The sequence below is a fragment of the Neoarius graeffei genome, chromosome 12, assembly GCF_027579695.1.
Source record: "Neoarius graeffei isolate fNeoGra1 chromosome 12, fNeoGra1.pri, whole genome shotgun sequence".
Taxonomy (NCBI): domain Eukaryota; kingdom Metazoa; phylum Chordata; class Actinopteri; order Siluriformes; family Ariidae; genus Neoarius; species Neoarius graeffei.
In genome coordinates, this window is record NC_083580.1 from 35,136,286 (window position 1) to 35,153,318 (window position 17,033).

A 17,033-nucleotide genomic window follows, 5' to 3' on the forward strand; every position below is an offset into this window, starting at 1 on the left:
TGTCTGATTGTAATTTCAAGGTGGATTCTGTATTAAAATTACTAAATAGGCGGGTGCCGTTGCAGTCCATGAGGCGTGGGGGGTGTGAAAGGAGGGCAGTGGATCGGGGGGCTGCGCGGGTTTGCGCGGAAGCTGCGCAATCAGTAGATCAGAATGCGCACATTAAATTTTGCGCGGCTTCAGCGCGGGCGCGCGCGCGGCTTTCTGATTTGCTGTTTTCTTCTCATGCTTGTACTTCCTGTGTTTCGTGGACTGTGGCGGCATTTGCTTATATGCAGAATTTGCTTTGATGAAGTTGTGGTCGGACGCTCCAACGCCCCCCCCCTTGGGAAAGGAAGGTCGGATCTGCGCGATTCAGCCGTGGAGAGGGCGGCATCCGCCAAAAGGCGCGCCGTTTACATCCCTGTAATAATTCCAATTCTAGAATTTTAAACTCATAGGTTAACCGACTTTAACTGGCTAATGAGGCTCGGTGGTCGGTCAAGATTTTTTTTAGTTTTCGCCATCCCTATCCCGGACAACCTTTTTTTTGTGTTCGGGCAGATGGTAAGGGTGGCTGCACACTACCACCCCCGGGGGCGTCACAATGTGGTGTTCTATGAGGTGGGTGCGGCCTGGCAGGGGCAAAAACACATCAGAAAATTCTTTCTGCAACTGGGCTACCTCCGTGAGCTGGGTTGGGGAGAGGTGGCCTCCACCGGGGACTGGAGCTGTGGGCGATGTCAATTTTCTTTTTTGAACCTCCGGCCCCAGCTCCGCCTTCTCCGGAATTACTGACACCAATGCCACAGGGACCTTATTCCAACATTTTAATAGACTGAGGTGGTAAACTTGCAATGCCCCACCCCGTCCGTTCGCCTCACCTCATAGTCAATGTCCCCGACTCGCCATGTGACCTCGAAGGGCCCTTGCCACTTGGCGACCAATTTGGAGCTCGATGTGGGCAGTAATATGAGTACTTTGTCTCCCAGTGTGAACTCCCTAAGGTGCGTGCCCCTGTCGTACAGTTGGGCTTGACATTCTTGCGCCTGCCAAAAATTCTCCTGGGTTAGGTGCGTGAGTGTGTGGAGTTTGGCGTGCAGGTCGAGAACGTATTGAATTTCGTTCTTACTAGGTGAAGGTCCTTCCTCCCAATTTTCACGTAGCGCGTCCAAAATGTGACCCCTCACCGAATCCAAGGACACATGTCGGCCGAAACGAATCCGAGATAATCGCAAAAGAAGCATTTTTTTTTTAAATTTGTGATTTTTGTTTTTTTTCCATCATGTGCAAGTTGAGATCTTGAAGAATGCAATCAGTATTTCAGATAATAGATTGTTTTGTTGGAAAAGCATACATTTTTTGTTGCAAATTGTCTCGTTTTTGTCAGGACTGTAGCCTGCTGGGGTGTGTGGGTAAATTACCATATGGGCCATTCACATGATGATTTAAGTCTTTTGGGGTTTTTTCCACGAATCAGCTGTATGATGCGAGTTGAGCGCATGGCTACTTAGCTGCATACAGGCATGTAATTTCACTATGGAATGAGGAAGCTAAACAGAGCGCAGAGGAGCTGAAACACCGCGAAGCAAACAGACACATGGTATTTACATCGGAGATGACCATTTCTAGCAAAAAAAAACGCAACCTCGTTTTCCAGATTGAATGGAATACTTGAATGATCGGATGATACACGGACCGTTCTAGGATTACATTCCATCGGAGGCATTGGTGTGTGCAAGGCGACGTTTCTCTTTCTGATGGGGTAAGTTTATTAATCTAAGGCTGTGTGGTTATTTTTGCATGTAACGGAGTGTGTTGTGGTTTGGTTAAGCCTAGGTCACAACCGGACGTACGATTTTTTGGCCGTGTGATTTTTGGCGTTTCCCAAATCAATGCGTTTTTTTTGTTCGTGGAGAAAGACGCGCGTTGGCCGTAAGTTTGTCTTGCAACCTGAAAAAAACGTAAGTGCCCGTAGAGTTTGTTTGACATGACAAAGAACCTCTGCGGCCGGTCTGCGGCTCGAAAATCAGCACATCACATGCGCGCTCTCGTGCGTTTCATGCACGCTCTCCGTTGGTTTCTTGCGTTTTTTGCATGTAGACCGGCCGTAGGAGCATGTACTGTACGGCCGGTTGTGACCGAGGCTTTACATGAAACTAGCGTTGTGTTAGTTGTGTCATCATCGTGCTATCTTTCTTTCTTACGGTGTGAGTAATTTTTCAACCACAAAATGTTAAAGTATACTTTAGGACTTATTTTTGTACTTCATAATTGTTTTGGGCATACTTTGTGTGGCAGCGGGGGCGTGGTCAAGCGCCGGTCGGTGACAGGAGGGCGGAGTCAGGGAAGGTAAGTGGCAGAATCACGACACCTGAGAACAATTAACCTGTGTTTGTGTGTGTCTTCCCAGTGACCGCGCCCTATTTAAGGAGGGAGAGTGAGAGCAGAAGGGAGGCTCCGGACTAGACGCTGGCTGTGTGTGTGTGTTTGTCTAGTCCCCATAAACATTGTTCACTGAAAAGTGTGGCAATAAAGCCTGTTTCCAAACCTGATCTCTGTCCTGCCGTCCTCAGTGCTCCACCCACACGTAGGGAGTCTTACACTTTGCATGGAAGGAAAATTGACGTGGTGATCTTTGTTTACATGAAAGTAGTATCGTGCTAGCTAGTAGGGGGTAGAGCTTTCCTTAATATCATGCAAATGAGCACCATTATGTGCCCGCCCTACACCCAGAGTAGCTGAGATGGAAAACTTTGAGGGCGATTTTCTCCCTTTTCTGTTTTAAGAAGTATACACTTTCAAAAGGCCACACATTCTTCAAATATTGTCAGATCTCCACATGGAAGGCATCATTGGAAAGCTTAGAAACTGTACAGGTCCTTCTCAAAAAATTAGCATATTGTGATAAAGTTCATTATTTTCTGTAATGTACTCATAAACATTAGACTATAATATATTTTAGATTCATTACACACAACTGAAGTAGTTCAAGCCTTTTATTGTTTTAATATTGATGATTTTGGCAAAAAAGTAAAGGAAAACCAAAAATCCCTATCTCAAAAAATTAGCATATTTCATCTGACCAATAAAAAAAAAAGTGTTTTTAATACAAAAAAAGTCAGCCTTCAAATAATTATGTTCAGTTATGCACTCAATACTTGGTCGGGAATCCTTTGGCAGAAATGACTGCTTCAATGCGACGTGGCATGGAGGCGATCAGCCTGTGGCACTGCTGAGGTGTTATGGAGGCCCAGGATGCTTCGATAGCAGCCTTAAGCTCATCCACAGTGTTGGGTCTGGTGTCTCTCAACTTCCTCTTCACAATACCCCACAGATTCTCTATGGGGTTGAGGTCAGGAGAGTTGGCAGGCCAATTGAGCACAGTAATACCATGGTCAGTAAACCATTTACCAGTGGTTTTGGCACTGTGAGCAGGTGCCAGGTCGTGCTGAAAAATGAAATCTTCATCTCCATAAAGCTTTTCAGCAGATGGAAGCATGAAGTGCTCCAAAATCTCCTGATAGCTAGCTGCATTGACCCTGCCTTTGATAAAACACAGTGGACCAACACCAGCAGCTGACATGGCACCCCAGACCATCACTGACTGTGGGTACTTGACATTGGATTTCAGGCATTTTGGCATTTCCTTTTCCCCAGTCTTCCTCCAGACTCTGGCACCTTGATTTCCGAATGACATGCAAAATTTGCTTTCATCCGAAAAAAGTACTTTGGACCACTGAGCAACAGTCCAGTGCTGCTTCTCTGTAGCCCATTTCCTGCACACGCCTGTGCACGGTGGCTCTGGATGTTTCTACTCCAGACTCAGTCCACTGCTTCCACAGGTCCCCCAAGGTCTGGAATCGGCCATTCTCCACAATCTTCCTCAGGGTCCGGTCACCTCTTCTGGTTGTGCAGCGTTTTCTGCCACACTTTTTCCTTCCCACAGACGTCCCACTGAGGTGCCTTGATACAGCACTCTGGGAACAGCCTATTCGCTCAGAGATTTCTTTCTGTGTCTTACCCTCTTGCTTGAGGGTGTCAATGATGACCTTCTGGACAGCAGTCAGGTCGGCAGTCTTACCCATGATTTCAGTTTTGAGTAATGAACCAGACTGGGAGTTTTTAAAAGCCTCAGGAATCTTTTGCAGGTGTTTAGAGTTAAGTCGTTGATTCAGATGATTAGGTTAATAGCTCGTTTAGAGTACCTTTTCATGATATGCTAATTTTTTGAGATAGGAATTTTGGGTTTTCATGAGCTGTATGCCAAAAATAATCAGTATTAAAACAATAAAAGACCTGAAATATTTCAGTTGGTGTGCAATGAATCTAAAATATATGAAAGTTTAATTTTTATCATTACATTATGGAAAATAATGAACTTTATCACAATATGCTAATTTTTTGAGAAGGACCTGTACTTTCTGAATCTGTCAATAACTCAAAATGCCCCCGGGCAGACATGTGTCCCTGGATTCTGTGATCTGCCACAAATGCCACACAGCTTACGCCCATATAACAATTCAAATGGTGAAAAATCTGTGGAGGCTTGCAGGACCTCTCGTACTGCAAATAACAGGGGCTCGAGCCACTTATCCCAATTACATGCATCTTCGCTTACGAACTTCCGAATTATATTTTTGAGAATTCGATTGAACCGTTCTACTAAGCCATCCGTTTGTGGGTGACAGATGCTGGTGCGGATAGACTTAATCCCCAGTAACCCATACAGCTCGTGCAGTGTGCGTGACATGAATGTAGTGCTTTGGTCTGTCAGGATTTCTTTCGGAATCCCGACCCGGGAGATAAAGCGGAAGAGTGCTTCTGCTATACTGCATGCTGAGATATTGCGGAGAGGCATTGCTTCTGGATATCGCATTGCATAGTCCACCAGAACTAAAATAAAGTGATATCCCCGTGCTGAATGATCTAATGGCCCGACAAGATCCATCCCAATTCTTTCAAATGGGGTCTTGATTAACAGGAGAGGGCACAAAGGCGCTTTTGGAGTGGCCACGGGATTTACTAATTGGCATTAGTGGCACGCCACACACCACCGACGGATCTCTCATCTCATCTCATTATCTCTAGCCGCTTTATCCTGTTCTACAGGGTCGCAGGCAAGCTGGAGCCTATCCCAGCTGACTACAGGCAAAAGGCGGGGTACACCCTGGACAAGTCGCCAGGTCATCACAGGGCTGACACATAGACACAGACAACCATTCACACTCACATTCACACCTACGGTCAATTTAGGGTCACCAGTTAACCTAACCTGCATGTCTTTGGACTGTGGGGGAAACCAGAGCACCCAGAGGAAACCCACGCGGACACGGGGAGAACATGCAAACTCCACACAGAAGGGCCCTCGCCGGCCACGGGGCTCGAACCCGGACCCTCTTGCTGTGAGGCGACAGCGCTAACCACTACACCACCGTGCCGCCCACCACCGACGGATATCCCCGCAAATTCCTGGCCAATAGAACCGGGCCATTATTCAGGCTAGTGTCTTATCCTGCCTCAAGTGTCCGGCCATGGGATTAAAGTGAGCCGCTTGGAATATGAATTCCCAGCGGCTCTTTGGAATTAACAGCTGTGTTACCTTTTCGCCAGTTTGAGTGTCCTGCGTTACTCGGTATAGCCTATCCTTAATAATAGCAAAGTAGGGGAAGGCCGGCGTTGCATTTGGCTTTTGGGATTCTTCCAGATTCTCTGAATCTTTTGATGATATTATGCACTGTAGATGATGATATGTTCAAACTCTTTGCAATTTTACACTGTCGAACTCCTTTCTGATATTGCTCCACTATTTGTCGGCGCAGAATTAGGGGGATTGGTGATCCTCTTCCCATCTTTACTTCTGAGAGCCGCTGCCACTCCAAGATGCTCTTTTTATACCCAGCCATGTTAATGACCTATTGCCAATTGACCTAATGAGTTGCAATTTGGTCCTCCAGCTGTTCCTTTTTTGTACCTTTAACTTTTCCAGCCTCTTATTGCCCCGTCCCAACTTTTTTGAAATGTGTTGCTGTCATGAAATTTCAAATGAGCCAATATTAGGCATGAAATTTCAAAATGTCTCACTTTCAACATTTGATATGTTGTCTATGTTCCATTGTGAAAACAATATCAGTTTTTGAGATTTGTAAATTATTACATTCCGTTTTTATTTACAATTTGTACTTTGTCCCAACTTTTTTGGAATTGGGGTTGTATATTAGACAAAAATGGGTTAACATTCCTATCCCTAAACTTGAGCAACTTGCCTCCTCAGTCCCCAGACATTTACAGACTGTTGTAAAGAGAAAAGGGGATGTTTCACAGTGGTAAACATGGCCTTGTCCCAACTTTTTTGAGATGTGTTGTTGTCATGAAATTTAAAATCACCTAATTTTTCTCTTTAAATGATACATTTTCTCAGTTTAAACATTTGATATGTCATCTATGTTCTATTCTGAATAAAATATGGAATTTTGAAACTTCCACGTCATTGCATTCCATTTTTATTTACAATTTGTACTTTGTCCCAACTTTTTTGGAATCGGGGTTGTACATAGAATGACAGTCCCTACTGGTTGTTGCCCGGTGCGGTGCCACAAGTCCTCATTACTGATGGTGTTAGGCCAGTAGATTCTAAGAATTTTTCTAGGGCAGGTATTTATGAAAGCTTGTATTTTCTGTGTTGTGCTGGCTGTTGTTCGCCATGTCTCTGCACCATACAATAGAACAGGTTTTACCATTGTGTTGAACATCCGTTTTTTAGCACTGGTAGTTAGTTCTGATGATCTCCAGACTTTATCCAACTGATGGAAAGCTGTTCTTGCCTTTCCTATCCGTGCCTTTACATCTGTATCTATCCCACCTTGTTTGTCGATGACACTTCCTAGGTAAGTGAAATTATCCACCTCTCCTAGTGCTTCTCCTGCCAGGGTGATGGGAGTATTGCAGTTTGTGTTGACCTTGAGGATCTTGCGCTTTCCACTGTGGATCTTGAGGCCTAGGGAAGCTGAGCTCGCGTCTATTGAGTTGGTCTTCTCTTGCATTTGTTGCTGTGTGTGAGAGAGAAGAGCCAGATCATCTGCGAAATCCAGATCATCCAACCGTTTCCCAGCTGTCCATTTTATTCCATTGTTCTTACCGTCTGTGGATGTCTTCATACTCCAATCTATGGCCAGAAGAAACAAGAATGGGGACAGCAGGCATCCTTGCCTCACCCCCGTCCGCACTTGGAAGGCATCTGCGAGTTGCTGGCCATGGATTACCCTGCACATCATCCTTTCATAGGAGTTCTTGATAATGTTGGTGATTTCTTTAGGTATGCCATAGTGCCTCAGTAGCTTCCATTGTGACTGTCTGTCCAAACTGTCGCATGCTTTCTCATAATCAATGAAATTGACGTAGAGAGGTTTGGGTCCACGGCATCTTTCATCCTGTTCAGGAGGACTCTGTTGAAGATCTTACTTGAAATTGAGAGAAGGGTGATTCCCCTGTAATTGGCGCAGGAGCAAAGGTCACTCTTCTTTGGTAGTTTGATGATGTACCCCTCCTTCCACTCCTGTGGGACTTCTTCCTTCTCCCACATGCTTTGGAACAATGGGTAGAGCATCTCCACACTTGTCTCCACATCTGCCTTCAGCGCCTCTGCTGGGATATTGTCTGGACCTGATGCCTTCCCATTCTTCAGCTGTTTAACAGCTTTCTGGATCTCCTCCTTTGATGGTGGTCCACACTCAATTTGCAGGTCACTGTCCGCTTGGTGGATGTCTGCCATTTCCCTTGGGCTGGTCTGTTTAGCAAGTCTTTAAAATACTGTGCCTATCTGTGCTTTTGCCCTTCCATATCCGGGATGATATTCCCATCACTATCCTTTACTAGTCTCTCTGACTGGGTGTGTTTTCCAGAAAGTTTCTTGATGGTAGCATACAGCTCCCTCATGTTGCCATGGCGGACTGCATCCTCTGCTTCTACTGCTAGTGTCTCCATGTAATTCTTCTTGTCTGCTCTTATATGCCTCTTTACTGCCCTGTGTGCTTCTATGTATTCCTCATGTACTTTGACTTTTTCTGTTCTTGTGCGACAGTTGTTTATTGCTGCTTTCTTCTTTTTCCTCTCCTCCACTTTTTCCAGGGTATCTGCTGAGATCCACTTCTTGTGGCTTTGTCTCTTTGTGCCCAGCACTTCCTGGCATGTTGATGTTTCTGCCTCTTTTATCCCCTGTCACTTTTCCTCGATGGAATCTTCTACCATGGTCTCTAAGTCTTGCAGGACCTGGAACTTGGAGAGTGTGATTCTGAATTCTTCCAGCTTTTCTGCATCCCTCAGGACTGAGGTGTTGTACCTTCTGCCACTTTCTCTGGTGTTCCCTGTCCAGTTTTTTCTCAGTTTTAACCTTAAGATTGCGATCAGTAGGTGGTGGTCTGAGGAAACATCGGTTCCTCACTTGACTCAAACATCTTGGAGGGATCTTCTGAACTTTTTCCCAATACATATATGATCAATTTGGTTTTCCGTGAACATGTCTGGTGATGTCCAAGTAGCTTTGTGTATCCTTTTATGTTGGAACATACTCCCACCTATGACTAGGTTGCTTGTAGCACACATATTGGCAAACCTCTCCCCATTATCATTCATTACGCCCAAACCTTGTTCCCCCATGATTGACTTGTAGCCTTGGTTGTTACTCCCTATCATGGCATTGAAGTCCCCCATGGTGATGACGATGTTGCGTCTTGGCCTGTTCTGGATGATTGTCAGTATTCTGTTATAGAACTCCTCTTTGACCTCTTCATCGCCATCGTTTGTTGGAGCGTAGCACTGGATGATGTCCATGTTGATCCTCCTTCTTTCTGTACGGAAGCATGCAGTTAGAATCCTCGGGCCGTGTGTCTCCCATCCAACGAGAGCTTTCTGGGCTGTCTTGGACAACATTAAGGCCACTCCCTGTGTGCGTGTGTGTGTGTGTGTGGGGGGGGGGGGCGGTTTCCTCTTCATGACCTGCATATCACAGCAATTCTCCTGTGTTTAACATCACCTGTCCCAAGCCTGTCCATCTTGACTCACTGATTTCCATCACCTCTAGCTTGTGATTTCTCATCTCTGTTGCCACTTGTGCTGTTTTTCCCGCCTCATACATAGTTTGGACATTCCATGTCCCCAACCTGGTAGTGGTCCTGGTCGATTTGATGGTTACTGGCCTAGTAGCTTCCAGGTTTATTTGGATTTCATTACTTGGTGTCATGTGTCCTCCTTCTGGAGGACCATCTTCTCCCAGGCCCGTATATATAGAGTTTCTAGTTTGTGTTTCTGCAGCAGTTTTAGGTTTTTGTGGTAAGGGGGTGCTGACCCTTTGCCCAACCTTATCTATTTTGTGTCATGCTCCGATAAGGAAGAGCAGTGAGCTGGAAAGGTGCGGGTGCTATTTGCCAGCAGCAGCTCCCCTGGGAACCGTCCCACCATGGTTGAACCTGCCAGGAGCAGGGGGAACCTTTCAGGATGAGCCTGCCGGTTTCCCACCATGCCCCCGGTGGTATCGCAACCCAAGGTCATTGCTGTAGCCGTTGCCCGGGGAATACCACTAGGAGGTTAGCACTCCGATTTAAACCCCAAATAGGCAAACACCCAACTGGAAATTGTGAATACTGTACTTCACTGTAAGAAATATGAACGTAAGAGAAATAAAACTTTATAAATCTCTCAGAATGGTGAATCATCACAATTTCACTTTTTTTTAATACTTTATTTTCACAATTTCACTTTTTCAACTTAACATGCATACCTATAGGTACAATAAAACAAATCAAGACACAGAACAACCACACATACACAAAAAGAGACAGAACAAAAAAAAAACCCTGAGAGAAAGATCAGAACCTTGGTCAATACAAAGAAAAATACAGAAATAAAACTATTACCAATCCCACACAGCAGCCCAAATCACAAACTGGTCATTTAGGCCTCATCAAGTAAATCCAAGAATGGTTTCCATGCTTTTTCATAATACTTTGGTGAGTTCCTTCTGCTAAAGCGAATCTGTTCCATCCTAGAAACCCAAACCATTTCGTTGAGCCACCTCTTAAAACATGGGGAAGATGGAGATTTCCAGTTAAGTAATATCAGTTTTTTGGCTGCTACCATGCCTGTTTTGAGAACCTGCTTACAGTAGGAAGGAAGGGTCGATGTCTTTTCAGAGGAACCAAAAATGGCCAGGTTATAGTCTGGTTGAATATTTGTTTTATATTGCTTAGAGAACCAATTAAATATGTCACTCCAAAAGTTGTCCAGTACAGGACAGTACCAGAATAAATGTGCGAGTGAACCTTCGGCTCTGTTACATCTATCACACATGGGAGACACCGATTCAAATATTCTATTAAGTTTAATTTTAGAATAATGCAGTCTATGTATGACTTTAAATTGAATTGACCGATATCTAGAGTTTATAGAACACTTCCTTACATTGGACAGGCTCTCCTCCCATATTTCATCTGACAGTGGAACTCCCAGTTCTTTTTCCCATGTATCCCTGAGATAACTAGTACTCGCTGATGTCTCAAAAGCAATGACGAAGCGGGAAATCAAATGTTTGGAATTTGGTTGTAAGAGAAGTGTATCATAAAAGTTATAATTTTGTGGTCTTATTGGGAAATCCGAAATATGTTCCTTTACAAAGTGTCTGACCTGTAAGTATCGATAAAAATGTGATTGAGGAAGGCGATATCTAGCCTGGAGCTGAGGGAAAGAAGCCAAATTGTTATCAATGTAAAAGTCTGATATGCAATGTAGGCCTCTCTCTCTCCAGTCCAAAAACACCCCATCCATCAAGCCTGGTTTAAACAAGTGATTGTCTGTTATTGGGGCATTTATCGAAACATTTGGTAATTCAAGGACTTTTCTAATTTGATTCAATATCTTCAGGGAATTATTAAGAATGAAGTTGTAACCAAATAGTTTATGGGATGATTGTGAAATTGAAAAAAGCAATGCTGAGAGCGAAGTTTGTGACACCGACATGGATTCAATTTTTAGCCAGAGTGGAGATGAACAGTAATCATAAGGCAAAGCCCCATTCCAAAAAATAAGAGCTCTTGCATTTGCAGCCCAGTAATAATGCCTAAAAACAGGGAGGCCGAGACCCCCACTTTTTACATTCTTCTGCAAATGGGCTTTAGAAATACGAGGGGGTTTACCTGCCCAAATAAATGACAGAATAATTGAATCCAGTTGTTTAAAAAAATGTAATGGCAAATAAATAGGGAGGTTTTGAAAAAGATACAAAAACTTTGGAAGTGCAACCATTTTAATGGCATTAATGTGGCCAATCATTGAGAGAGGAAGCAGTTTCCAGTTCCTAATATTGGCTTTTAGTTTATCGACCATTTCCAAAAAATTCAGTTTCAATAAAAGTTTGGGGGTTTTGGAGATTTTAAGGCCAAGATAATTAATATGGGTAGTAGCTATTTTAAATGGCAAGGTTTTCAAGAAAATAGGACACATGTTAGTCAATGGCATGAACTCACATTTGTCCCAATTAATTGTGTACCCAGACAATTTACTAAATGATTTTATATAATTCAGGAGGTTGGGAATTGAGACTACTGGGTCCGAAAGAAAGATCAATAAGTCATCAGCATACAGGTTAACAAGGCTTTCCACATTACCAAACTTTACCCCATGAATGCCTGTATGACCTCTTATACCAATTGCAAGTGGTTCCAGGATAATATCAAAAAGGAGAGGAGAAAGAGGGTCACTCTGTCTTACACCCCGCTGTAACTCAAAGGGTTGGGATCTATCTGAATTGGTAAGGACAGAGGATACTGGTTTAAGATAAATTATCTTCACCCATTCAATGAAATTTTCCCCAAATCCAAATTGTTTTAGTGTCTTCAGCATATAAAGCCATTCAATCTGATCGAATGCCTTCTGAGCATCAAGAGCAGCCTGTGTATTTTTCCCATGCACTGAATATATTGTATTTAAAAGCAGACGGACATTACTAAAAGAAAATCGACCTGGAATAAATCCAGTCTGATTAGGGTGAACAATTGTGGAAATATGCCTACCTAATTTTGTAGCCAAGACTTTAGTTATTATTTTCAGATCACTATTCAAGAGAGCGACAGGTCTGTAACTTGCAGGATCCAACGCTTCCCTTCCCTCTTTTAAGAGTAAGCAGATATTTGCCTCATACAATGAACTGGGGAGCGTCTTATTTCTCATAACATCATTCACCATCCTCGGCATGAGTGGGACTATTTTGTCATGAAATGATTTATAAAATTCGCAGCCAAAGCCATCTGGGCCGGATGTTTTTCCAGAGGGAAAGGCTCGAATAGCATTCAAGAGGTCAGTTTCAGAAATTGGGGCATCTAAGTCATCTCTAGCAGTGCTATCTAATTGGGGAACAGTTAAATTAGCAAAGAAGTTACAGAAATCTGCTTCAGTAGCCTTTACTTTACTAGAATACAATCCCTTATAGAAATCTCTGAAGCAATCATTTATGTCTTTCGGGTTGGTTAGGAGTCTGCCTGATTTAGGTTTTATCCTGTGAATGGCCTGTTTGGCCCTTTCACCTTTAAGTTGACTAGCTAGCAGTTTCTCCGGTTTATCTCCAAGTTCAAAATATTTCTGTTTAGTTTTTAATAGAAGATTACCAACTCGTTTATTAAGGATAGTATTATATTCATATTTTAGTTTCAAGATCTTATTGTAGTCAGCGGATGAGAGGGAAGATCTATAAGCCTCTTCCAGTATCGGAAGCATTTTTTCAATGTCCTTAAGGCGGTTATTAAGTTCTTTTTTCTTGGCTGCTTCAAATGAAATAATGTGGCCCCTCATAACTACTTTGAAGGTCTCCCACAATGTAGAGTCAGAGACTTCCCCATTATCATTTGTAATAAGGAATTCATCTATACATGCAGTCATATATTGAGTAAAAGACTGGTCCTCAAGAAGTAGAGGGTTGAAACGCCAGCTATATTTTGGACGAGATAGGATATTTCTTAAGTTAAGAGAAACTGGACTGTGATCAGATATTAAAATGTTATGATAAGTAGAGTCAGTAACACTGGGCAGTAATTCAGTAGCTATCAGAAAGTAATCAATCCTAGTGTAAGATTTATGGACATGAGAATAAAAAGAAAACTCCTTCTCTGTAGGATGCTGCAGTCGCCATATTTCAGCCATATTCCTTGTTTTAATTAAATCATTCAGAATTCCCACTGAGGCTATAGGAGAAGGTGGTTTTGTAGAAAGTCTATATAGGACTGGGTCAAGATAACAATTAAAGTCACCTCCAATAATAACATTCGGGTTAGAGTAAGGTATCACATCAAAAATTTTACGAAAGAAATCAGGATTATCAAAATTTGGACCGTATATGTTAATCATCATTATCGGAAAAGAATTAATGTGCCCAGATATCATCAAATACCTGCCATATGGGTCTGCTGTCATACAATCAAGGCGAAATGGTACATTTTTTCGGAAAAGAATAGCAACCCCCCTTGCCTTGCGGGTAAAAGGTGCTTGATAAACTTGGGAAATCCAATTTGCCCTCAACCTGCGCTGCTCATTTACACTAATGTGCGTTTCCTGAAGAAAAATTATGTCTGCTTTTAACGATTTGAGATGCGAGAAGACGCGACCTCGTTTAAATCACATGACCCAAACCCTTAACGTTCCATGAGACCAATGTGAGATTATCATTTATACTGCTATGTGTTGTGGCATCAGATACTGACATCATTTCTGTAATAAGAGCAACCTGGTATCCTCTCAAAAGCCCACAAAATATAAAAAAGACACACAAATAACAAACATTATAACCTAAACTAACACACTCAAACAAACCCACGAACTTGAACATATTCCCTTCCCGCCCACAAGTACTTCCCCAAACAAAGCACAGGCCTCCCTTCATGCTCGGGACCGCTACACGCACGGTCTGAGACCCGCTTTCAAACCTGCAACTCACTATTACAGCTGTGATAACTAACTCCGCTGCCAAACATGTTTGACCCAAGTCAGAAAAATCAAATTGACAGTCTCGCCAAATGTTGAAAACACAGTTAACTGAATAAAAAAAAAAAAATATATATATATATATATATAACATTGGGCGGCACGGTGGTGTAGTGGTTAGCGCTGTCGCCTCACAGCAAGAAGGTCCGGGTTCGAGCCCCGGGGCCGGCGAGGGCCTTTCTGTGTGGAGTTTGCATGTTCTCCCCGTGTCCGCGTGGGTTTCCTCCGGGTGCTCCGGTTTCCCCCACAGTCCAAAGACATGCAGGTTAGGTTAACTGGTGACTCTAAATTGACCGTAGGTGTGAATGTGAGTGTGAATGGTTGTCTGTGTCTATGTGTCAGCCCTGTGATGACCTGGCGACTTGTCCAGGGTGTACCCCGCCTTTCGCCGGTAGTCAGCTGGGATAGGCTCCAGCTTGCCTGCGACCCTGTAGAAGGATAAAGCGGCTAGAGATAATGAGATGAGATATATAACATTGAGATAGTGCTATTAGCCCTCTGTATAAATATATACACTAAGGGACCACTACAGTCTTAAGTTAAGTTCTTTAAGTCAGTGTTGATAAAAGTCATTGCCTCACTCGGTGTACTGAAGACCCTAAACCGATCCTTGTGTTTTATCCGGAGCCGCGCCGGGAAAAGTAGACTGTGCTCCACCTTCAGCTCCTGCAGCTTCCCCAGGGCCTCGGTGTATTCACGCTGCTGCCGCATCACCTCAGGCGTATAATCCGGAAAAATAAGCACCTTGTTGCCTTTATACTTCATCTGTCGTCCCCTCCGGAGGCGGAGTATGAGCTCCTTCTCCCGATAGAAGTGGACCCTGGCGATAATGGCGCGAGGCCTAGCTCCAGCCGCGGGCGGCGGCCGCAGGATCTGGTGGGCCCGGTCGATAACCACCGGAAACTGAAAGTTGTCTTCGCCGAGAAGCGTCGGGATTAATGCCTCGATGAATTCTGTTGGTTTGCCGCCTTCTTCATGCTCAGGAATGCCGACAATTATTATTATTGCGACGCGATCGGCCTTCAAGGTCGTCCACCTTTAGCTTGAGCGTGTTGTTCTCATCCCTCAGGCCCGAGACCATCCTCTCCAAGCAGGTTATGCGGCTCTCATGGTCCAAAACTCGCTCCTCTACCGTTTCAACCTTCTCCAGTAATTCTCTTTGAGAGCTCTGCACCGCTTTAAGTGTTTGCTCTAGTTTATCAAACCTGCCATTGATATGTGAAAGGATCTTGTCGGAGACTTTCTCCCAGATTAAAGGCAGATGCTCTGTGTCGCTATCGCTGGACTCATGATCTGGCTGGCTGCTACTAGCACCGCCAGCGCTAGCATTAGCAGTCGCTGAGGATGGTCGAGGGCACTCGACGTTTGTGGGTAACTTCTTCGGCATATCGTTGCAAAAACTTAACTGGTTAAGCCTCCAATTTGTAAAGTTATTCCCGTGGCCAATAAAAAATATATACGAGACTGTCAAAATAATATTTTTACATATTGGCTCGGAGGAGCCCCTAAAAGCATGTCTACTCCATGCGCTGCTCACTAGCGCCCCCATCACAATTTCACTTTACCTAGTTTATTAGGGAGAGCATCAAGTCAGATGTACTGTTACATTATCAAATTTCCGAAAGATTCAGAATTATCTAAAAGAATATAAAGGTTTTTCCCCCCCTTATCTTCTGTTCCACACTCCAGCCCAGTTGGTGGCAGTAATGCACCTTTAAGTTGGTTTGCCAACTGCCATAAAACCTGAAAGAAGAAGAAGGTGGGCGTCATTAATGGCGCGCACGCAAGGGTCCACTCGATGTTTAGAAGGGTGGTGAGAGGATGAGGCGAGAGACTGGCAACACAAGCTGAGCTGTGATTGTGACTTGAAGGCTGAGGAGAGCAGCAGGGCAGTTGGCAACAGCTGGGTTGTGACTGGTCAGGAGATGGAGGATGGAAGTGACGATTCAGGAAGTGAGAGAGGAATGTTTGAGTATGGTGGCGCCAATGAGCAGGGTGTGGAAATTCTATCGAAATAAAAAGAAAAAGAGGAAAAAACCAGATACTGTGGACTCTAGATCTGATTCAGAAAGGTATGAAAGGGAAAGTCATAAGGTTTTTATTAAGTTGATGCAGCCGGATACCACTTTTAAAGAGTGGAATCCAATCCAACTCACGAAGGGTCTAAACAAGGAAATGGGAGAGATAAGGAGCGCAAAGGTTTTGCAGAGTGGACAATTGTTAGTATTGTGTAATAATGCCGAACAACATGAGAAAGCTTTAAAAAGGTACAAAAGATCAATGGAAAGTCTGTACAGTGTTCAAGGGCTAATGATCAAAAGCTCACCAGAGGTGTCATTACAGGAATTCCAACTGATATAACTGTAGAAATGCTGAAAGAAAACATCAAGAAAGTTAAAGTGAATGCAATTAAACGTCTTAAGACCAAGAGAAATGGTGGAATCTGTGATAGCCTTTCTGTAATGATTACATTTGAAGAGAAGGAACTACCGGATAAAGTGTTTGTTGGATTCATGTGTTACGATGTTAAACTATACATCCCACCACCACTCTGGTGTTATAAATGCCAAAGATTTGGGCATGTAGCAGCTGTATGTAAGGGCAAGACGAGATGTAGCAAATGTAGTGGAGAACACAAGTACGAGAACTGTGACAAAGATTACAAACGATGCTGTAACTGCGGTGGTGAACACAGTGCAGCCTATCAAGGTTGCGAGTTTAGCAAGTGAGCTAAAGAGGTGCAGAAAGTTAAAGCTTCCCAAGGTATTAGTTATTCAGAAGCCGTAAAAAAAGTCCCTAGAATCTCACCGTTACTAAAACAAAATGAACGTAGAGAAGTCAATAATGACAAGTCCACTAATAACTGTGAGGGGTGTAATAAGTTGGAAAGGGATGGTCTAGCTATCAATAAGAGCGACTTTGTGCTCTTTATGGCAGAGATTATTAATTGTTCAGCTCAGACTCAGAGTCGAACGGAAAGGATAAATATAATTGTGAGGTTGGCTGAAAAGTACCTGGGTATCAAAGGATTA